We start from the raw sequence: 25,224 nt of genomic DNA, 5'->3' as shown, positions 1-25,224 counted from the left end.
GTTTCAGTCTGATAGAATACTTAAGTAGTACAGATCTTGGACTACTGAATATAGGCAATCGTCCAACCTTTATGGTATCTACTAGATTTCCTATAGATTTTTTACGCGGAGCGCTGTTTCGTTCTCAAGTCTTGTGCTCTCGAATTAAATTTACTTGATCACGTAACATTCAAGCATCTTTAGTTGAAAATTAAATGTGATGCCGTAACAATAAATGAATTTGATTTACTTTTACTATACTCTTCTGTTTACGCTACATTGCAATTTAAATATTTTTATCTGTGTAACATTCAAACTTTACCGTACAAACTCAGTTGCAGCAAAAAATCAGTACCCAAGTAACCACGAAGCTTTATATGAATACTTTATGTTTGCTCTATAGTATGCTATCAGATTTTGTTTTAAAGTGACATAACCTTTAAGAGCTTTATAAAGCATAATTAAAGTGGGAAAGGGCCCCACAACAACCAAATTAATGCAATACTTGGTAAAGCAGTTTTAAAGCACAAGCCCTACTAAAGCATTTATGTTTGTATATTTAGGGTTCATGATGTATATTAGCTTAAAACAATGTATGTTTAGGGCTTGCGTTAAAAATAAACAAAACAATGAATCCATTGACTACCTTTCAATGGGTTTCTTTACCAGCTTAATGATTTTTTTTTGTTGGAATCAGGATTCGAACCCACAACTAGGATGATGGTGTGCTGGATGCCTGGCGCGTTGGTGTCCTGTGCTAAAGCTGCTGATGTAATAAGGTAGGATAAAAGTTCCTTATAAACGAAGCCACTGTGTGAGTTAACATTACTATTCGCCCAGTTATTACGAATAGAAAGAATAATCTTCGGCGATTGATTTCCTTTCCTCACCAAATGACACATCAATAGAAATAATTTGATCACCATTCTTTCTCGTAGAGGAAATAACAGAACTTAACCCACAAAACAAAGCCCTAGCGCATTAAACAGATTACGGGGGAGAGAAATTGATTGACATTTTCTCTCGCTCCTTATGAATAAAAGAGTCTCATAGATAAAATACAACAATTCTGAATGAATACATATATCCTTAGATCATTAAATAGGGGTTCGAGATGAAAGAAAGTCATTTCATTATTCTTCCATATTCCACAAAACGTAATGAGCGAGTGCGAACGTGCTCGATCGTCTTACTTATTTATTACAGATTCGAGTGCGTTTAATGAGGTTATGTTATCTTGTATGACAGCATAACTGTATATTCACTCTAAACGCTTAGCATAATGCTATATTAAAATAATGCTACAAAGCATTTACAATGTTATTGAAATGCATCATTGCTTGACAGTTATTGAATAAATGCATGATAACATTATTAATGCAAAAAATGTTGACTTTCAACCAAATTAACGCAATGGTATAATGCTTGTGGTTACTTGGGTAATGTTCTGTAACGAGATTTCGGTAAAAAAAATTGTACTGACAAATCGTTAAAATATAATAAAAACATTGTTCTGCAAAACATGTCAGCTACCACGGACGCGGCTTCAACAGTGATGAATATTTTCTGATCCGGAAAAGTTTTGTTATCCAAATCTAGCACCCATTAGGAATAACCGAATATCTGTGACGTATTTCGATGAAATTTGTTGGTACCGTAATCCGGGGTAACATTGATCATTTTTTTGAATATTCCTTAAATATTTGGTTTGAAAATGCAAATGTTGCAAATTTTATATTTTTAAAACAAGTACTGCCCCCTATAGCTCGTGACTATATACTTTATGTTGTTTTTTGAACGATTTAAGAATGTTTAAAAAAATGTTTTAGGCGATTTTTTGATTTAGCTGGTATGGGGTAACATTGATCACTTATGTAAACAACGCTCGGTAATATTGAAAATGTCGTTACTTACTTAAATCGTGGCCCCTGAAGCCGAATATGAAGGCCAAACGCTTACAAGTCATTTACTTTTTGAGTTATTTTAAAATTAAAAACAGCTCGAACCACGGAATACGCCTAAAGGTAGGCAATTTCCTAAGGGAAATTTACATTCTTAACAGTAATTCGGTAATGTTGCCTAATTCAACATACTCATGAAAGTTTTGACAACGGAATCGTTTTCGACCATGCCGTTTTTAGAAAGAACCGCATTTTCCTTGATCATATCGTTTACAGAACTTATGTGAGACATGAATGTTTGGTAGAGTCATCCTCAACCATTAAAATCATTGTTTCAAAAAGTTGTCAAATTTACGTATAAGGTAAACGGAATTTTCGCAAAAATCATCACTTTCATTAGCTCATGAATATAAGAAAGGAAAGCAACATTCATGGTTTAGAAATGTTCCATCAATAAATGATAATGCGAACTTTTTACGAGATGAATCATTCCGATCAATGTTACCCCGCTGATCAATGATACCCCGGATTACGGTATCAGAACTGGACTCCCTTTTCTGTGCTGCACAATACTTGAGGTTAAGTTGCACCGCTTTTGCATGTTCAACGTAATATTGAGACAGAGGTTAATTTAGGCTTGGAACTCCACAAGCTGACCAGCTAAGACAAGTCTTCCCAGTTCCAGATTGTGTGATTTAATGTAAACTAATTGTCGCAAATATTCGTTTTCTCATTCTGTGAAGAACCTTACCATGAAGAGCTGCCCAACAAGCTAAAGATGGAGACACAAAAATGGATAATTTGTCTGAAAATAACATACAACATGACTGAATGACTGTTTTATTAATCCTGGATTTTGTTTTGAATATTATTTGAAAAGTATAACAAACTAGTGGTCCCGGCAAACTTCGTCTTGCCATCAAGTAGGCTGTTGAAAAACGCCATGGAACGCCCCGTGCAAAATGGAAGTTCCGTTCACTCCTGTTTTTTCAACTTTCCCGTTAAATATCCTTTGCTTTTTATATACACAAACACGTCGGAACACTTCAGGAACATAACTATGGAAGAATTTTCAAAATCCGTTAGCCCGTTCTCAAGCCATTTCGTGACATACAAACATCATTCCATTTTTATTTATATAGATAGTTTAGAAGGCATTTTCATAATTTCGATTAGCCCTGCTAAAAGCTGAAAAAGTCAGCAACCAATAATAAACAAACATTTACTGAAAAAGCCAGTAATATATACGCTTCAAAAAGTACTGACTATTTCGGTATGTTTTGACAATTCCAGGAGTTTTGAGAATTACGGAGTTTTCGGTACGATCAAAAAATTGCTGTGATAACTCTGCTGTTCAAAAACCCAGTAAAATTTTACCGACTTCGATAATAAAATCTAAGTGTGTACCTGATTCCTGATTATGCAGAGAAATTCAGTGAATGGCTTCAACGATCACTCAAATACTTAGTTGACGATTTTCAAAACAGTCCTGAAAAGTGCTACTCTTCAGCATTATTAATAGTACTGAAAAGTAGCACTTTTCTTAACTTTTTTCTTAGGAAAAGTAGGCCCTCATGTTGTCCATCCCTGGGAGGGAGAAACCGATACGAAATTTATGTACACGGAGAAAACGAAGTACTCAAAAATAAGTTTTTTTTATACTCAAAATTAAGTAAAGACGGTCGAACTGAATAGTTGGGTGATTTTCGTTTTGACAAATACGTACATTTAACTCAACTTTTGAGTTGTCTAATGAAAACTCAAATTTGAGTAAAAATATACTTGTTTTGTTTATTGCGCTCTTAATCCCAAAATTTTATTATTTTGTACTTGTGTATTATACGAGTTACTAAAAATAACAAAAAATCCCAGATTGTTACCTTTATGAATATTACTAAAGTATTGAGCGTTTTTAAAATGTTTCTAATATTGCAATCTAACCGATAAATTTGATAAAGTATGTAAATCGACCATCAATTTGCCAAACACTTTAAAAACACAAAGTTGAGTAGAAATAACTCAACGTTTGGCATTTAGGCAGCGTTCTTGCCGTTGAGTAGTTTAAACTCAATTTAGGATGAAAAAATGTGCCATCCATTTTGAAATCTCAGCACTAGTCATTCGTAGTCTGCTTTCGTCGGTGTTAGACGGCATGGGAGGAACATTACAATTTTATTTCTTTTTATTCCAAAATCTGGTCAAATAAACTGTTTCTGACGTTGTTGTATACAAAACTCCGATAGCTAGCTAGAAAATGTTCTGAATTTATCAAAGGTAAGGTATACTGGAGAGTTCAATGTGTCGAAAAAATAATGTTCAATGATTCCTTCATTTTTCAGGAGTTTAATAGACTTGGGCCTACGATTGTTTTTGGTGCCGGATTATCGGAATTAAGAAGTGCCTGTTCGCGACTAAAAAGCTATTGCGCTGTTATCTCCCGTTCTAAATAGTGAGTGTCGTTCCTGCCAGTCGCCATACACAATGAAAAAACGGGAAAACCGTTCCATCGGTTGTTGCCGTTCCAGCCACCCATCCACCATCATCACCTAGCAAATGTTTCCGGATAAAGGTCTGATGTTCATAGGCATTCCCGGTAAACGATTTCCGGAATGGACAAGCGGATTACAGTGAATGTGATTTAAATATGATGACATAAATTAAAAGAAAAATGTGATTATGATGTTAACGTAAAATAAAATATAGGATTGAATTCTGTTTCTTTTCATTATTTAAAACCATGACCATTTTGACTATTTCTCCATTTGCATTTCGTTTCGAATGAGAAACTACCCATTTTTGAGTTTTTTTACTCAATGTAACATTGAGTGAAAATCACCCACTGATATAATTCAATACAGCTACTCAAATTTGAGTACTAGGCAACTTACTCAAATTTGGGGTAACGCACGAACGTGCCGAGTTGGGTCAAAAGAACCCAAATTTGAGTACTTCGTTTTCTCCGTGTACGTCAAGGTGAGCCGAGATTATGCTGTCACGAACTGTCACTGTGAGCCCAGATCTTAAACAATGGAAAAACTTTATAAAAGCGCGTAATTGATCAAAACATATTTTTGCATTTCATCAAATGTGATAAAAAATCACTTGAAAAGCTAGTCATGTTTATTCAAAAATAATGTCACAATAGCACCCTTCATTTTGATCGAATATAAAGTATTCAAATACGCATCATTTTACTTTTTCCAATAAAAACGAAAATTAAATGCATAGAAAACTTTGGTCCTTCTTCCAAGTTTGTCCCGAACGATCGAAGGTACACAACAAAAGAAAACTAGCGATTTTCATCAAGTCTGCCTTGATTGTCGTTGGCAAGCTTGATTTTTCTTGCAGTTTGAAATAAATTTGTGTCATATTTTGTGTGTAGTATCGGTGCCTCCCTCCCAAGTCCATCCTATTGAAGAAAAGTGGGCTACTAAGCAACATAATTGCAAAAAGATTAACATTTTAACATTCAAACATTCTATTTCAGTTGTACAATTTGATATCCATTTGTAATTCTCCTCTACCTGGGTACTTTATGGTATGAACTCTAGCGTCCATCATTACGTTCCAAAATTGGATTTTAATTTCCGATCATTGCATATGGTCCCCGACTCGTATGGATAGGTATGCTTGAACCTGCATAAAGAGTCCACCGGTGGGCGTGTGAGTAACTGTATGGATGGACGGACATAAAACATCCATGCCACCGCAAAAATGTGCCCCAAGCGATTTACATTCTCGGTCGATATCACATTCGAAGTTATCTCCGTCATTATCTGTTGATGGCAAGGTCTTGTCTTGTCACCGCGAACGGAAAAAGGTATCTCTGGGATGGATATCTTTCGAGAAGAATTTTTGACCCACCTTCCTAATTGAAAGTTGACCTTTGATTGTGACAGAGTATGAAAAGTTAAATTTCTGAAATCATCGATTGATCAACGATTAAAACTGATGGTGGTGTTGTGCAATTTTGCAGTTCTTTACTGAGAGTTTATATTGAAAGCTGGTACACTATGGCAAAATAACATAATTTCTGGTAATTTGGTTAAGCAAAACGAATACAAATGATTTTTTTTTTCTATCAAGATTTTGTGGAGAAAATTAAGAAAATATTAGAACTGGGATTTAAGTGTAATTTAAAATTTACGATTTTATGGTTTCTTGTTTATTTGAATCAACAGTTTTTGAAAATACCAGTGACAAGACCACATTTTATTGATGATTACCTTTATGACCAGGGAATTTCTAACAGACTTAATTGAACTAATAAGACAATGAAATACTTTGCCATATGGCATTGAAGCTTCTCATCAACCAAAACTGCGATACGTTTCTTACTGGGTCAAATAAAATCTTGAACATATTGCCACCATTCATTTTATGTGTTCCCTGCGAATCAACAGGTCTTTAATCAACATCACCTTCTGACGTTTGCCCAAGTCGCTGGAAATTGAGAGTCATTTAACTAGCTCTATCCGAGATTCGCCCAGAAAGAGTAACTATTCTTTCATCATCAGGCGAGGCCTTGTAAATGACTCGGTACGTCAGCATGGATATAAAAGCACTAATTAAATTCAAATTATCTCCATATGACTCCATTACATGGGCGAGCAGTTGAGCGGAACGCCGAGCATCATGGGTTTGATACCTCATATCAGTGCCACTTGCATGGGTTTGCTTATAAGGCTCGGTCGAATCCATAGAAACCCTCGGGGAGTGTAATCCATCTGCTGGGTAGGCAGAAGCAACGCATCGAAGTTTTGCGTGCCATAATAAATGATTACAAATTGTGTTTTGGATGAGCCCTTGATGGGCGGATATATGGTAGATAATCTTTACTCCGAGCCACACTGGACGATGAGCACAGGGCCAGCGGTAGGATTGGATAAGGAGATAATGTTTGGCCTTAGATGGCCTTACTTCTATTCGATTTCAAATATTTAAATTATCACCGAATATTGACGTATTCCATGAGTCGAAAAAAATAAAAATCGTTCTCGATGACGTTGGAGCTATAAGAAAAAAATATTCACTGAAAAAATATTTTTTTTTATCATATAAAACTCAAAAATAAAACTTAAATTTCATATTACATAAATACCTTTTTTTATTTTTTTTAAATATTTACCATTTAATTTTGATAGGAAACAAATATTTGGGACAAAGTTCCATGATGGAGAAATTTTTAATAACAAAGTTTTCCTAAGAACAATTTTCGATTGATCTTAAAATTATTTTTTTTCGCAAAATAAATACGTTTTGATGATACATTAAGCATATATGCATAACAATTGAGTTTGAATTTACCTGATCTTTTCTGAAAGAGAACTTGTTATACACTAAAATCAATTATGCAATTATGCTCATGAATAGGCTTGCCCAAACAAAGACACGTAACACAATTGATCCAGCTTCTTTTGCCCACCCCCGCAGGGGCAGGCGACACTACCGAAGGATCATTCACTACTCAAGTACAGTACAGAGAAATATGGCCTATACTCTCAAAAACCTATTGTTCTCGATGGAGAATCACGAATAACTGATGAAAATGGCTTTTTTTGTTTAATCTATACATTTTTGCATGAAACCAATAAATTCAAGATTCCGTTATCCGGGGTATTATTGATCAGCGGGGTAACATTGATCGGAATGACCCATCTCGTAAAAAGTTCGTAACGTCATTTATTGAAGGAACATTTTTAAACCATGAATGGTGCTTCTCTTTCTTATATTCATTAGCTAATAAAAGAGAAGATTTTTGCACAAATTGTGTTTACCTTATGCGTAAATTTGTCAACTTTTCGAAACAATTATTTCAATGGGTAAGGATGACACTACCGAACATTCATGTCTCACATAAGTTCTGCAAACGATATGAACAAGGAAAATGTGGTTCTTACTAAAAATGGCATAGCTGAAAACGATTCCGTTGTCAAAAATTTCATACGTATGCTCAATTAGGCAACATGAATGAATTACTGTTGAAAATATAAAATTCCCTTAGGAAATTGCCTACTTTTAGGCGTATTCCGTGGTTCGAGGTGTTTTTAATTTTTAAATAACTTGAAAATTAAATGACTTGTAAGCGTTTTGCCTTCATATTCGGCTTCGGGAGCCATGATTTAAGTAAGCAACGATATTATCAATATTACCGAACATTGTTTACATAGGTGATCAATGTTACCCCATACCAGCCAAATCAGAAAATTACTTAAAACATTTTTTTAAACATGCTTAAACCTTTCTAAAAACAAAATACAGTTTATATTCACGAGCTATGTGTGGCAGTACTTGTTTTAAAAATATAAAATTTAAAACATTTGCATTTTCAAACAAAATATTTAGAAAATATTCAAAAAAATGATCAATGTTACCCCGGATTACGGTTCTTATTTTTGGGGACGGACCTGGTGTAGGGGTTAGAACACACGCCTCTCACGCCGAGGACCTGGGATCGAATCCCATCCCCGACATAGTCATTTATAACGTAAGAGTTATAGTGACGACTTCCTTCGGAAGGGAAGTAAAGCCGTTGGTCCCGAGATGAACTAGCCCAGGGTTAAAAATCTCGTTAATGAAGATAGAAAAAAAAAGATTCTTATTTTGTCATCAAAACGTATTTATTTTGAAAAAAAAAAGCCAAATATCGAAAGTTTTATTCAAAATTCCTCCATCGTAAAACTTTGTTCCTAACATTTGTTTTCTATCAAGATTCCATGGTGAACATTAACAAAAATTAAAAATGGGTCTTTTGTGTAATTTGAAAATTAATTTTTATTTTTGAATTTTCCATTATGAAAAACAAAATATTTTTCCGGTGTATATTTTTTTTCTTGTAGCCCAAACGGTTCACTAAAACTTCTCCATAGATTTGAAGTTTCGCTAAAATCAACAATTTTGGAACTAGAAATGTTCAAATGAATTGCATAAAAAAAACTCATAGGCCATTTTCAAAAGTTATTCTTGAGGTGAAATAATCGATTTATCTATGGAAAACACTTATTCTACCATACAGAAAACATGTGCAAAATTTACTGTAAATCGAAGATGATCGAGTTCTGTGACTGACCGATTTGACATCATTTCGAGTATTCAACACAACACAAAATTTCTAGCTAATTCAACATATTTTGCTTAGGGTGGTTGGATGATCGAGAGGTTTCGGACCTAACTCTTATTGGCAAGACCTGTGATCAAATCCTAGCCAAAACTTTGTATATCCCACCTAGTACTATTGGAATAGTTTTGTGAAACTTATGTTTTGGATTCAGGGTTCATCTGGTTATGTATTCTGCTAAAGGTTCCAAGAGAATTCTGCTCAAGGTTTTCACTAAATTTCATGACAATGATTCTGTAAGAATGCATAAATCGAGAGTTCAAAGTTTTAAAACGAATAACAGCCCCGGCCACGCCCAATGTGGGCATCGGGGAAAGAAAGGAATGTTAGATAACCAATGTTGCAAGAGACCGAATATACCTCTGCATCTCCACAGTTGTCATGGAAAGGATATTGGATGGTGAATGATAATGAAGAAGAAGGGGAAGGGAATGAGATGAGGTGGTGATAATGGTGAAGCGATCCATGATTAATCACGCCTAACCGGATTCTCGATATTACTCGATTACGCAATGCAGGCCAAACTAGTGTGTTTCCGGTCCCATCGCTTACTCTCGCTGGAGCAAGTGACACAATCGATGAACCAAATACTACTGACTCGATCCACTTTTTTCTACGCACTGCGTGAACCGGACACGATTGATCCGTATTGCATCCCTCTTCCTCGTAGGGGCGAGCGACACAATGGATGGACCAAATAGGGTTGTGCGGGAGTAAGCCCACCGTGCGCACCACCACTGCTACGATTGACCAAGAGGACCTTGCATACCGTTTACATCACGACCGAGTAGCTGTCAACGATCGGTAAAAAAAACCGAACAAAAACAAATTGTAAACGGAACAGTTAAAACATGCGTTTCTAATTCTAAATTTGTTATTCTAAGACACGAATTACATTAAATTGTTAAAATTGTATTTTTTGGATTATTCTATGAATTTGTAAGTACATACTACGACACAACATGCAGAAAATGGAATGAATTAACATTTATACAACATATAGACAGATTAAAACCAACATAAACGTTACGGACAGTGACAGACAGATTAAAAGGAAGGACTAAAAACGTAAGTCACATTAAAACCTAAAAATTGAGATTGTAAAACTAATTTAAATAAAATTTACAGCTTAAAGCATTCTCCTATAAAAAGCGAGTGCTAAAAAGGCGTCCGAAACATTCCTGCTGTCGCAGCCACCGTAACATACTTTAAGGTTTTTATCCTCACAAAGTGAGCACTTCCAGACGCCAGGTATGTCTGAATCGACAAAGGAGCCGGACAAACCGCGCGGTGTCATCCGACAGCTGACGGAGGAGGAAAGCTTAACAGCCGGCCGTTGTCCCCTTTGCGACCGCCCAGATGTGGCGGATAAATGGATGGTGCAATGCGATCTGTGCGAGAGATGGTTCCACTTCTCTTGTGCGGGGGTGAACGAGAGTATCGCCGATCGCAGTTTTGCGTGCGTTACTTGCGGCCTCAAAAACGCAAGAGAATCCACAAGATCGCAAACCTCCAGTACCAGCTCAACGAGGAGGCGACTTGAACTCCTACGATTAGATGAGGAGAAGAAACTGGAAGAGCAAATGCTGGCAGAACAAGCAGAAGAAGAAGCTGCTCTACGGAAGAAGGCCCTGGAAGAGGAAATGGAGCGACGTAAAAGGATCATGAAGGAAAAGCTGGAGATCGCGAAGAGCTACCTCAGCAAGAAGTACGTGGTGCTGCAAGAGGAGGAACGGTCAAACGATGGTAAGAGCGGGAAAAGCCAATCTAGCACTCGGAGTAAGCGCAGCGACGTTGAAAAGTGGGTCGAGAAACACGGAATGGCCATGGCAACTGGATTCGGGACAAATCAAGTTCCCAACGGTTCCACGTCAGTTACCGGAACTGTCCCAAAAACAACAACAGCTGGAATCTCGAGTGGTGAGGGTGGTGCAATACTTCCGACGACGTCTGATGTCCAAAATAACCCTGCGGCAACCACTAGCTTGTATGATCACGAGAATATCGCATCGTGGGGAACTCTGGTGCCTCATTCCGGCCAGAACCCAGAAGTTCCAGCCTCGATTGGATCTTCATCGCTGCCGACAACTGCTAGCACCCCGGTGCATCAGGGACAGATTCCGCGTACAGTCAATTTCCTCGCGGCGGTTGACATCTCTCCTCCAACTTCAACGCAGTCAGCCAGACTGCCGGCACACAACATGGATATTTCTCCACCTAACGTCGGCGAAAGGACTACAGCGGATCTGGAACGAGAGGTTCACGAGTTGCAGCTACAGTTAGCCAACATGAAGCGGGCTTCGTCTAGCCAGTATCAACCATGTTCAGCCCCCGGAGGCAGCGTAGTGTCAATAACAGCAACTTCTGGTCTAGGTAACCCCACTGACGCAGGTATGTCCAACTTTCATGCCCCGGACCAAGATGCCCATACAGTAGGTAGACAGGCGCAAATCCAGCGCAGTTATCCAGTAGGGACTCAGGCTAGAGTTAGTTTTGCTACACATTGTACCTCACAGAACACTGTATCGAATTCCATTTCCATTCCACACTGGAACCCGATGGTTTCGTCAAATAATTTACCGTCTACCCGTTCTGGGTTTTCCAATCGCTCATGGCAGCAGTGCGAATCAACTGATCCAAACCCGTTCGTCGCGAGTACAAGTGTGCCAAATCCGCTTTTGGCAAGTGGTATAAGTGTTCCGAATCCAATCAATCAGCAGCCTTTTCCGATTGGCGCTCCATCCTATCCGTTCGTCGCGAGTGTACCGAGTGTTCCGAACCCAGTTGTCACGCCGGTAGTTTCGCAAGTAGTGCACAATCCGCTAGCCGCGATGTTTGGACCGAGTTCCCAGCAAATCGCCGCAAGGCACGTCGTACCCAAGGAGTTACCTGAGTTCGCCGGCGATCCTGTAGATTGGCCGTTGTTCGTAAGCAGCTACACCAACTCAACGCGAATGTGTGGGTATTCCAACGACGAGAATCTGATGAGACTTCAACGCTGTCTGAAGGGGAACGCAAAGGATGCAGTTCGAGGACATCTCTACCATCCATCGTCGGTACCCCAGGTAATGGCCACCTTGGAAACACTCTATGGCCGCCCGGAACTGATTGTGAAGTGTCTGACGAGCAAAGTCCACTCCGGCACCGAGAGCGGATAAGCTGGAGAGTCTAATCAGTTTTGGACTCGTCGTGCAAAACCTCTGCAGTCAGCTTCAGGCTATGGGTATGGAAGTTCATCTGTCGAATCCGTCACTTCTCCAAGACCTTGTGGACAAGTTGCCGGCCAACATCAAGCTGGATTGGGCGATGTATCAACGACAGATTCCAGTTGTAGATTTGCGTGCCTTCGGGAATTACATGGCGACGATCGTTTCTGCAGCCAGTAATGTTACGCTTTATGCAGAACCGCTGCGAAATCCGGAGAAGCCGAAGGGAAAGGAAAAGGGCTTCGTAAACGCTCATCTGACGGAGACCGGCCGAAAACCTGATCGCGAAGGCAAGAAGGATGAAGTCGGCGCGAGCGCTACCTACAAACCGAAGCCGTGTCTGATGTGCAAGAAGGATGGACATAAAGCGAGAGACTGCCATAGTTTTAAACAGTTATCGTTAGAGAATCGTTGGAAGACCGCTCAGCAGTTAAAACTGTGTCATCGCTGCTTGATTCCCCATGGCAAATGGCCGTGCAAGGCCACAGTTTGCGGCGTCGGTAACTGCGAAGTGCGTCACCATAAGCTACTCCACCCAGGAGACCCAAGTCACGCAACTACAACAGCTACAGCGTCAGCGAATAGTCAGTCTAGACCATCAGCGATCGTGAACGTGCACCGTCAGCTTCCGGGTCCAGTTCTTTTCAAGATTCTTCCCGTAACTCTTTACGGAAAGCACACATCAACCAACACGTTGGCATTCCTCGACGATGGATCATCGCATACGCTGATTGAAAAGGACTTAGCGGACGAACTAGGAGTTGAAGGCGAAGTGGAACCTCTCTGTCTGCAGTGGACCAGCAGCATCAAGCGAACTGAAAGCGAGTCCCAGAACGTTGAGCTGGAAATTTCGGCCGCTGGAACGGATCGTAAGCATACACTGGCTTATGTACGAACGGTCGAAAGTCTGGATCTTCCCCCGCAATCATTGCAATACGAAGAGATGGCGCATAAGTTCGACTACCTGAAAGGACTACCCGTGGCAAGTTACGCTACTGCCGCACCGCGTATCTTGATCGGAGCCGACAATGCTAAGCTGTTACTGACGCTGAAAAAGCGAGAGAGGAAGTACTGCGAACCAGTTGCGGCAAAAACTAGGCTGGGCTGGACCATATACGGTAAAGCAGGAGGTATTGGTGCCTCATCCGAGCATCGCCTGCTTCATGTTTCTGCTCGCACATCCGATGAACAGCTGCACGACGCGGTGAAAGACTTCTTCTCCATCGAGAACGTTGGTGTGGCTCTAGTTCCGCAAGTGGAAGCTGAGGAAGATCGAAGGTCCCGTGAAATCCTTGAAACCACAACTGTTCGTACAACCTCTGGACGATTTCAGACAGGCTTATTGTGGAAGTTCGACCATGTTGAGTTCCCCGAAAACCGGTTTATGGCAGAGAAACGATTAACGTATTTGGAGCGAGGCTTGTCCAAGAAACCGGAGCTGTACGCGAACGTCAGACAGCAGATCCTCGACTATCAATCCAAAGGATACGCACATAAGCTCACCGACGAAGAAGCTAGCAGCAGTGATCCCAGAAGTGTCTGGTACTTGCCACTAGGTGTGGTGCAGAATCCGAACAAGCCCGGGAAAGTACGAGTTGTGTGGGACGCAGCGGCGAAGACTAGCGGAGTTTCTTTGAACTCCATGCTGATGAAGGGCCCGGACCTTCTCACATCGCTACCATCTGTGTTGTTCCGGTTTCGTCAGCGAGAGGTTGCCATCACTGGTGACATAAAAGAAATGTTCCACCAAATCATGATTCGGCCGGAAGATCGCCAAGCACAACGCTTCTTGTGGCGGGATAATCCAGAGGATCAGATGCAGGAATTCGTGATGGACGTTGCAACCTTTGGGTCGACATGTTCGCCATGCTCCGCACAATATGTGAAGAACAAGAACGCTGAAGAATGGAAACAAATATACCCGGAAGCCTCAGAAGCCATAGTGGACAACACCTACGTAGACGATTACGCGAATAGCTCGGATACAGTGGAAGAAGTAGTTCGCGTAGCGCTTGAAGTAAAGGAGATACACGCTAGTGCCGGATTCGAGATCCGAAATTGGCTCTCAAGCTCTGAACAAGTTCTTCGACGGGTCGGGGAGCAAAGTTCGGAATCTGCGAAACACTTCATCGCGGAGAAGTCGGCCGATACGGAACGAGTGCTGGGAATGACGTGGCTGCCAGAAAGCGACGAATTTACGTTTGCACTCAAGCTGCGTGCCGATGTACTACAACTGTTGGATGAGGAGATCACTCCAACAAAACGCCAGGTCCTGAGAGTCGTCATGAGCATTTTCGACCCCCTCGGGCTCGTTGCGACGTTCGTCGTACACGGCAAGTGCTTGATTCAGGACATTTGGAGAGCTGGTGTGGGCTGGGATGACCCAATTCCAGAACAGCTAGCCAGTCAATGGAGACGTTGGGTGGAAGTACTCCGTCATCTCAACCAGGTGAAGATCCCTCGCTGCTACTTCCCAGGATACGAGCCACGCAGCCTAGACAGCTTGGAACTTCATGTGTTCGTCGATGCGAGTGAGGCAGCGTATGCTTGTGCAGCTTATTTCCGGATAGTCGACCGCGGACAAGTGCGTTGTGCACTTGTGTCCGCCAAAACAAAAGTAGCTCCGCTGAAACCAATGTCGGTTCCTCGGCTAGAGTTGCAAGCTGCGGTTATCGGCGTGCGACTAATGAAATCGGTACAGGAAAACCATACTCTACCGATCAGCCGTCGTATGATTTGGGGCGACTCGAAAACAGTACAATCCTGGATTCGGTCAGACCAACGGAAGTACCGGCAGTTCGTGGCGTACAGGGTCAGCGAAATCCTCAGCGAAACCACTTTGGATGAGTGGAAATGGGTTCCAACACGACTGAATGTAGCGGATGAAGCTACGAAGTGGGGCAAGGGACCTAGCTTCCAAGCCGACAGCCGTTGGTTTGTTGGGCCTGAATTCCTCTACGAGGAAGAATCCAAGTGGCCGAGCCAGGAGTTCTCACCAACGGACACTCCGGAAGAAATGCGTACGGTTCAAGCTCATCATAGAGTTCCAGAGTCTCTCATCGATTTTCAACGATTTTCTAAATTTCAACGGCTGCTGAGAACAATGGGTTACGTCCTACGGTTCGTCGATCGTTGTCGAGGAAGAGCAAAGAACGATATCCATGGTGACGATGTGCTCTCAAAGGAGGAACTTCTGAAAGCGGAAGCCATGCTGTGGAAAATAGTACAAGCCGAAACGTATCCCATGGAAGTGTCGACGATACGTCGAAACCAGGATCTTCCACCAGAACAAGCCAAGCGGTTGGCAAAGGGTAGTCCTCTACGGAAACTTTCAGCGTTTCTTGATGATCACGGTGTCCTGCGTGTCGAAGGACGGATTGGAGCAGCTAAATTCGTTCCCTATGCATCCAAGTTTCCTGTCATACTCCCAAAAAAGCATCGCTTCACCGAATTGGTCGTCGAGCTCTTTCATCAGAAGTACGCGCACGGGTACAGGGAAACTGTAACCAACGAGATTCGACAAATTTTCCACATACCTAACTTGAGGACCATGGTCCGAAAGATAGCTACGCGATGTTTATGGTGTTCCGTATATCGCACTGTTCCAAAAGCACCACGAATGGCTCCCCTTCCAGCAGCTAGAGTGACCCCGTATGTCCGTCCGTTCACCTTCATCGGTATCGACTACTGTGGGCCTTTTCTGATCCGCATCGGAAGGAGTAACATGAAACGATGGGTCGTACTCATAACCTGTTTAACGATACGAGCCGTACACCTGGAGGTGGCCAGCACCTTGTCCAGTGAATCGTGTAAGATGGCTCTGAGGCGGTTTATAGCCAGACGAGGCGCCCCGCAGGAGATATATAGCGACCACGGCACGAACTTCGTGGGAGCGAGTCGAGAACTAAGAGAGGAAGTATCGGCGGTAAACCGCGACTTGGCTAAAACCTTTACCAACCGTGACACCCAATGGCGTTTCAACCCTCCCGCTGCTCCACACATGGGTGGTGCCTGGGAACGCCTGGTGAGGACGGTGAAGTCTTCGTTAGAAACGCTATCGGTTACCAGAACACCGGATGAAGAAACCTTCCAGACGCTGCTAGTCGAAGTCGAAGGAATCGTCAACTCCAGGCCTTTGACATTTGTGCCTCTAGATACGGAAGATGATGAAGCGCTCACGCCCAACCACTTCCTCATGCTGAGCTCAAGCGGTGTGGTTCAGCCGATGCAGATGGCAGTAGGTGATAACGGACGGAAGCTTAGAACCAACTGGGATCTAGTGCGGAATCTACTGGACGAGTTCTGGACAAAGTGGATCAAGGGGTATCTGCCGATGATCTGCCGTCGTACGAAGTGGTTCGACGACGTCAAGCCAGTTGAAGTTGGTAACCTGGTGGTCCTAGTTGAAGAAAGTGCTCGAAACAGCTGGACACGCGGAAAAGTAGTGAAGGCGATCCCTGGCAGCGACGGCAGAGTACGGAGGGTAGATGTATTGACGGCTAAAGGAGTTATTCAGCGACCAGTAACTAAAGTGGCGGTGCTCGATGTGACTGTTGGGAGTACGGCTGAGGATGACCAGCAGCAATACGGGTCGGGGAATGTGCGGGAGTAAGCCCACCGTGCGCACCACCACTGCTACGATTGACCAAGAGGACCTTGCATACCGTTTACATCACGACCGAGTAGCTGTCAACGATCGGTAAAAAAAACCGAACAAAAACAAATTGTAAACGGAACAGTTAAAACATGCGTTTCTAATTCTAAATTTGTTATTCTAAGACACGAATTACATTAAATTGTTAAAATTGTATTTTTTGGATTATTCTATGAATTTGTAAGTACATACTACGACACAACATGCAGAAAATGGAATGAATTAACATTTATACAACATATAGACAGATTAAAACCAACATAAACGTTACGGACAGTGACAGACAGATTAAAAGGAAGGACTAAAAACGTAAGTCACATTAAAACCTAAAAATTGAGATTGTAAAACTAATTTAAATAAAATTTACAGCTTAAAGCATTCTCCTATAAAAAGCGAGTGCTAAAAAGGCGTCCGAAACATTCCTGCTGTCGCAGCCACCGTAACAAGGGTAGAAGCACCGATTTTAGCCATACGTCAGTTGTAGCCATAGGGGATTATACACCGTTTTACAAAGCCAATCAGCATGAAACCTTTTGTGTTCAGTAGATCACATTCACATGATACAGCTACATTCATTTATTCGTCCAAATTGATTCAAAACAAAAGAAAAACAATTCATTTTCCTTATAATTTTAAATCCCATACACCTGAATTGGCCAGAGCACTCCTAATTTGGCCACTCTCATGAGAAATCAATGCGATTGGCCAATTTAGGAACCGAAGTCAAATCTCTGGCCGAAACTGGTTCCGTTGGCCTATATTGACCAACGGGATTTTCAAAGCGAAAAAATTGAAATATCTCAGCTTTGATATTTTGCACACATAATGTGGATTGAAAGCTTGCATTTGACATATTTGTTATATAAATACGGCTACCCATATAATTTTTATTTACATTTTCTCTTAGGTTGGCCAAAACCGGTGCTTTTACCCTACTATTTTTTTTTATCAAAATCACAAACTATTCTTGAGATGCAGTTGAAATTTCAGATCAATCGGTTAGTTAGAAGCTGTGATACAGGTCTCCAAACTTGACCATTTTGTATGAAAATCGGCTTTTGAGTACTTCATTCTTGACAGTACTGTATGCTTTTTGTGAAAATGGCTTTTATGAAGTCGAAAAAAACTGATTACTTTGAAGGCTTCTGTGCACAACAGACCTCTCCAAAGACTTTTTTACTCCTAGTGATACCTTTATGAAGGTAATCGTGACCACATTTGTTGAATCTTTGTGTAGATCTGTTTTGACCTTGATTTTGATTCTTTCTTTAAAGGCCTCTGCAGGCATTGCAGAATTCCCTCTCATTGTATGAGGTCCACGATCGGCAGCTTCATTTTTTACCGCAAAATTAAAATTCAAATCGTTATAACTTTTTTGTTTTTCAATATTTTTGCACCATTTTTTCACATGTTCTCAAAAAACTCTTCTAGTTTTAGGATCTGTATCGATATTGATCATTGGTCATCTGGTGTTGAAGATATTCCAAAATTCCTTGGGGGAACGACCCGTAACTAGAACCCCCCGTTAATATCTCAGGTTACAGACATTTTATATTGAAAATGTCGGTCCCCCAAGGAACATCGGAATATCTTTAAAACCAGATCACGAATAATTAATATCGACACGGATTTCTAAACTAGAAGAGTTGTTTGAGAACTTGTGAAAAAATGGTGCAAAAATATTGAAAAACAAAAAAGTTATAACGATTTGAATTTTAATTTTGCGGTAAAAAATGAAGCTGCCGATCGTGGACCGCAACAGATAGGATGTTTTTCTTTCCTTTCTATGAAGCACGCTTCATACTCATACAATGAGAGGGAATTCTGCAATGCCTGCAGAGGCCTTTAAAGAAAGAATCAAAATCAAGGTCAAAACAGATCTACACAAAGATTCAACAAATGTGGTCACGATTACCTTCATAAAGGTATCACTAGGAGTAAAAAAGTCTTAGGAGAGGTCTGTTGTGCACAGAAGCCTTCAAAGTAACAATTTAACAAGTCTGTTAAATGAAAGCAGCGAACGAGATAGTGTCCCCCAGGTTTGGAGCATTTTTAGAGGGGATTTATCATGTACTACTATCCCCCCAATGTGTTCAAAGTTGTAGCAGTATACAATAAACAGTCTCTCATAATGTGCATCATATTATGTTAGTTACAGACGGCGATACGTAAGAGATTCTCTCAATTTTTACAGGATTCAATCCCTGGCCTGTGAAATTGTCTGAAGAGACCTTTGAGGATGACAAATGGTTTAGCATGTGACATATTGGAAGCTATCAATAGGGAACTGGTTTTTCTTGTAGATCCTTAGGCCTATGAGGAGTCTTTAGAGGACCTATTTCAATATCCAGCTTTTGACGCTAGCCATAAAATACGAGGGGTGAATTGAATTTGACATTTCTTGCCTACAAGTTTATAGTTTGTTCTTAGTAGGCTGATTTAAGATTGTTGATTGAGCTGTCAAGAATTTTCACTATTTACATTTGTTTATACGTTCCTTCGCAATTACATGAATTTCAATTTCTGAATTAAAAAAAAACATTTAATCATCTTTTGATAACTCCGTTTATTTTTAGGAACACATAGAGAGCAATCATGAAACGATAGAATGAAATAATATGTCAAAAGAGACGTTGTTTTGTTCATTATTTTCGGAGTATCTACACTACTTATTTGATGTTCAATTCTGGTTTTATTTTCAGATAGCCGTTCGTAAGCTTTTCGTGGACATTGGGATAGAAGTGGTCAGAAAATGAAATGTTCAAAAATGAATAAACTTCTTAAGCCGTACATGACTGGTTTTGTTACGATGAGGCTTTAAATTATGCTTGATCGAAATATTATTGATGGCTTAAACGTTTAGTGTAGTATGTAGAAGAGGAAGTTCATGGAAATAATTAAAATATTAATGCGTGAAAAAGAGAGAGGGATAGAAAGGTGTATAATTTTCCCACAGCCCGCCCTAATTTGAATATCAGCAGAATACCACGGTATAACAGAAGCTATCGCATGTAAATAATTAGCCATTGATATGCTGCGTTCTGTGACCCTTTTCTATGTTCAGGTGGAAAATCACTAGGTACCTTATAAAACAAAACTGATAATGTCCTCTGAGCTCATTGCAAAGGCAACAGAACATTCAGTAGTGAAGGAAAATCCGTTTCCCAGATAAAGATCTTGCTGAAGAAACCATTACAGCATATATCCATGTAAACTCTTCATGATAAATAGAATCTTATTCTCCAAGATTCTGCTGTTAAACGCTTTTCACTAACCTAACAAACAATAGAAATAATATAATTCCACTGGGATTTTACATTTGTTTTCTTTTATTTATAACCATCCTATTATTTGCTTGTTAAATTTTGTATGAATAATTCTAAGCATTTACATATAATCCTTATTTTTCAGTCCAGTTTCATGTTTAGATAAGTTTGTGTCCACTACCAGGGGGCTCATTTGAGCTTTTTGGTGTGGGAGATAGCGGAGGGTACTAAAAAAATTGTAAATTAGAAAATTTTGTTTTTTAATTTTTAAAAACCAACTGAGGTTCAACAAATTTTCAATATGACAAAGCTTACTTTGATCATGCCATAAACAAATTAAAGTGTAGGCAAGAAATGTCAGAAGGGGGTGATTCAAATTTTATGGCATTCCTGTGAGTTCATGGATGACAAAGTTTGTTTTTGCCTTGTACCTTGATGGAATCAGCGTAGCGTCACGCCATTGGTGGGCGTATTGTTCAGCTCCATCTTCGTCGCTCTTGGGCGATACTTCTCTAGTTGCCCCAAATGTTTAGGGTCGTCAGGTTCTCCTCCACAGCGTACAACCAGCGTATTCATGGTCTTCCACGAAGACGCCTACCTCTACCTGGGTCCCTGCTGAATATTATTTTCATAATGTTGAAAGAAAACATACGCCGTATTTTACCCGCCTAATAATATTCTTTATACACTTGATATAACTCCGTGATTCACGCGTCTGTGCCACACACCATTTTATAGCTCCCAACCGAGTATTGCCCATAGCACTTCATGCTCGAATATATCGAAGGTTTTCCAGTCTGTCTCTTTCAACGTCCACGCTTCGTGCCCGCAGAAGGTCACCAAAAGAATCAATGTTTTATATAAGACGTATTTTGTTTCCGTTTGCATGCTGGTTACGTAGTCCGTAAAAGGTCCTATTCGTAACCGCAACACGTCTTTTCATTTCGCTTGAAACGTCGTCGTCACATGTCACAAGTGTTCAAAGGTCAAACTCTCCAACAACTTCAAACACATCTCCACCAAACACTACCTCATCACATAAACATCTGGTCCGATGTCGAACGACCCTCACGAAAACCAGCTTAGTATTCGCCGACGAAGGACTCTTAGAGCGGTCACAGTCTGTTTAACATGATGCGCGACATGTTTTTATACGCCGAATTTAGGAAGGTAATTCCTCTGCAATTGGCACACTCCAGTTTGGTCCTTTTCTTGTAGATTGTGCGTATTAGGCCGGTGGGTAATTCTCCTCCCTCGGATGATCGATTGGTGCAGCTACTCACTTCCGTGCTTGAGATGTCTCGGTCTCGTCTTTCTCAGCAGCCTTACAGTTCTTCAGCTCGCTGATAACCTTTTCAACCTCTCCTATCGTATAGGTCCACAGCTTGAACGTCATCATCTATGTTCATCATGTTTCACGGTTTCCCATTTTCACCGTTTAACAACAGCTGAAAGTGCTCCTTCCAAATGGCTGCCATCGCTGTTTTATCGGTCAACAAATTCCCTTCTCGATCATTGCACATGGCGGGCACTGGTATGGCATTGTGCCGCACGCCATTGACCGTTGCATAAAATATCCGCATACCGTTCCGGTTCATGCTATCTTAAGCTTCAGCTACCACACTTTCTTTGTTCAACCTTTTCTATCTGCGGTGGACTCGCTTATTTTCGGCTCGCTGCCCTGTCAGGTTCCTACCACAAGCATACGGTTTCTGGCGACATTCTTCTAGTGTGCCATTCTCTGGCACTCTTCATCGAACCAGTTGTTTCGTCTTCGTAGTTGTCCAGTGCCAATCACTATTCGCGCCGTTATAGTCACAGCTTTATTGATAGGGTCGTACAGGCTGTTGATATACATGTCTATTTATGTGTGTATATCCAGAAACGTTGTTTTTCTCAACTGCTCGTCTAGCTGTTGGCGGTACTGTACCCTATCAGTCGAGATGCGTTGGATATTAAAGCACAGCGTTCTGTTAGTTCTGAAATTCGTGACGCTGGATGAAATCTGAGAAATATCGCCCATCAACCAGCACGTGGTCTATTTGGGAGCAGACATCGCCACTTGCGCCAATTGCGGAATTTTTTGCGTGTGAAGTAGGCACTGCTGGTTGCTATCCTTCTAGCAACAGCGAAGGTTACAAGACACATGTAGAGTTACTGTGCACGTGCTGTAGCCTTATGTGCAGGAGCCTAACTGCTTGCAAGTGCTTTTGAGGTGCGCCACATTTTTCATGAGATGTGTCTTACTGCGGTCTCATGCGCTCCGTCACATGTGCTGTTTAAAAGTCAGCGCAACAATTGAAGTGATTACAAAAGTTTTCAACGAGGATTGAATTTATAACTCTTGGATCGCGAGTCACGCATGAGACGAGTCTCCCCGAGAGCACACCACTTAGCGAACGCTTTTAAAATTATCGTGAGCTTCCGTCCAGCGCAGCACACTAGAATTCCGATGAGCTGAGAGACGGTTTGGTGAGTGTGCTCCTGAGAAATATGCAAATCTAGCCACAGGTCATTATCATTGGTAACGGAATGAAGGCTTTCCGTTCCAATGACGGGTTGGAAGAAGTTTTCTTTCCCGATCTGCATATTTGCATCGCCGATGACTTGACATCTTGTTTTGGGCACTCTTCGTAAGCCTTATCTAGGCTCTCACTAAATTCATCCTTCATGTCATCGGACTTATCGTTCGTTGGCGCATAAATACTGATCAGGCTGTAGTTGAAGAACTTACCCTTCATTCTCAACACACAGATTCGGTTGCTTACCGGTTTCCACTGAACAACTCGCTTCATATACTTCACTATAAAGCCAACTCCACGTTCTGCTCTGTCGCTGCCACTGTAATAAATGTAAAAATTGAATGAAGTTTTGGCGATGGGATCCACAACTCGGAATTTACGTTCTCCGGTTTGCGGCCAGCGTATTTCCTGCCACATTCACGCCGACGTTCCGCAGTTCACGAGCCAGGAGATTATTTCTAGAAATGCATAGTTTCTTAACATATTTCAGAATGTTTCCCTACAAACAAACTCCAAAGGCAAAGCTCGCAGACTTCCTTGGGTCAAATCCGAAGGAATTGAACATTTAGATCACTTGTCATATTATACTGTTATCTCAAATCAATCAGAAAAAATAATTAAAAATGATATATTTTAGAGAATGGTTTTCTGAAACATTTACGAATTTATATTTTTGCGATGGCAAACCGGCCCTGATTATATAGCTCCCTACAGACGTATGATGAACAGTTGCACTTTTTGATGAGAAAATCAATTACACCACTGCTTGCTAACAAGGATTACGGTGTGTAATGTTTGATACGATTCGGTACGGTGTTCTAAATTACGAGTGCGGATGATACACGAGTGTTTCACCAGAGGAAATCTCGCCGAAGCTTTTGCGTTTTAATCTGATAATGTTTATAAATGGCCGAGGATATACAAATTACAGCGCCATTTAGATTTCATTTTGCGGCAAACATATTACGGAGAAACCTGCCTTCTCACGGTAGTAAATCAACCATCCAGGCTTCGATCGCTCATAAGAAGTAGCAAAACTGTTACCCTTGTTGCACATTGCAGGCCGCCGCCTTCTAGCTGCCACTGACTGCGATCAGTTTTTTTTTCGTACGGCGATGAAGAGATAGATGGGCCTCCCGTTTGGAGCACATCCATCAACTACCGACAATTGTTTTCCGAGATCTGATTTTGAATATCTGATAGTGCATTATACAAAATGTGTATGCTCTCGCATACTCGCAAAGGGGCCCAGTTTTTCAGAAAGTTGACAAAAACCCAATTTCCATATATAGTTTGAAATTGAAAAACAAATTAAAACATTCATCTATAATACCAGATAATTCAGAGCACATACGAGAAATCTAAAAGTAAGATATTTTCACTATCTTTAGACGCTAAATAGCTGCACAAAACTTCAAAAATGTTGCTACAAAATTTGAATAAAGGCCGACAGAAGTACCAAAAAGGTCAACAAAGGTATTGAGATTAACAGGATTGGTGAATGGTCCATTTTTTGTATATGCATTATCGTGGTCCCAAAACATAATTTAGTTGTTTTGAGAAAAGACTAACGAATTGAAATAATCAAAATACATTAATTTGCAACATTTTGGAACATTCCCTTAGCCGAGTGATTAGAGTCCGCCGCTACAAAGCAATGCCATGCTGAAGGTGTCTGGGTTCGATTCCCGGTCGGTTCAGGATCTTTTCGTAATGGAAATTTCCTTGACTTCCCTGGGCATAGAGTATCATCGTACTTGCCACACGATACACGAATGCGAAAATGGCAACTTTGGCAAAGAAAGCTCGCAGTTAATAACACTAAGCTGAGAAGCAGGCTCTGTCCCAGTAAGGACATAATGCCAAGAGGGAGGACGATGAGAATGCGCAATGTTTTCCATGATTTTTCAAATCAGGTCCACTGTGCCGCACTGAAAATATCGCGCAGGGAAAAGTAGAGTCCGGGTACAGATGGGGAGAAAGATTTCCATCATCGTTTCGCAGAACGAAGAAAACCCTGAGGGGTACATATGCAGGGTAATAACTTCAACATTCCATCCGAAGGGTTAACTGATGGTTTGAAACGGCTGGGCTGAGTCGAACATGGTTTACGGTTCGGTTCGACTGGTTGGGTACAGATAAGCTGAGCTAAGAAACTGACAGAAATCAACCGACGACGAAGGATCGCAGCCGTTACAAGCTGGTTAATCTATGAAACGGTTGAACATTTTAATAATTCGTCATGGAATCGGATTGGGTGCTATTGTTTTTTTATTTATTTACTGCTTTAGTCAACAGGTGAAGTTCCCACCCCAATGACAATTGATCTTAAGTCAAAAAGCACAAAAAATCTAAACAAACATTTCACATGAATTAACATAAAAAATTTCTAATGTTACACTTGTTTGTTCCACGCGATACATTAAAATTAAACACATGATAACAACTATTAAACACACGGGACATGCTACGCATTGGTTCGTGAAGGCCATAATTTGTTCTGGCGGAAGGAATGTTCAGAAATGGATGAAACCGGAGATTTCGGCGACGAGTGTTTATGTCCAATGAACTGAGCAGCA

The 25,224-nt window shown here is 40.9% G+C and overlaps 1 protein-coding gene and 1 long non-coding RNA gene across 2 annotated transcripts in view; one reads left to right on the top strand and one right to left on the bottom strand.

Moving 5' to 3' along the window:
* Window positions 1–25,224, bottom strand: part of LOC5579937 (F-box/LRR-repeat protein 7) — a 219,419-nt gene that overhangs the window by 42,437 nt on the left and 151,758 nt on the right. The gene's annotated exons all lie outside the window — the stretch shown is intronic.
* On the top strand, window positions 4,073–4,608 carry LOC110678332. Its single transcript, XR_002501506.1, has 2 exons — window positions 4,073–4,154; window positions 4,220–4,608. It is a non-coding gene; the product is annotated as an uncharacterized LOC110678332 (long non-coding RNA).

The sequence above is a fragment of the Aedes aegypti genome, chromosome 3, assembly GCF_002204515.2.
Source record: "Aedes aegypti strain LVP_AGWG chromosome 3, AaegL5.0 Primary Assembly, whole genome shotgun sequence".
NCBI lineage: Eukaryota > Metazoa > Arthropoda > Insecta > Diptera > Culicidae > Aedes > Aedes aegypti.
The sequence above is the reverse complement of the archived record's forward strand: the minus strand, read 5'-3'. Positions and strand labels throughout refer to the sequence as shown.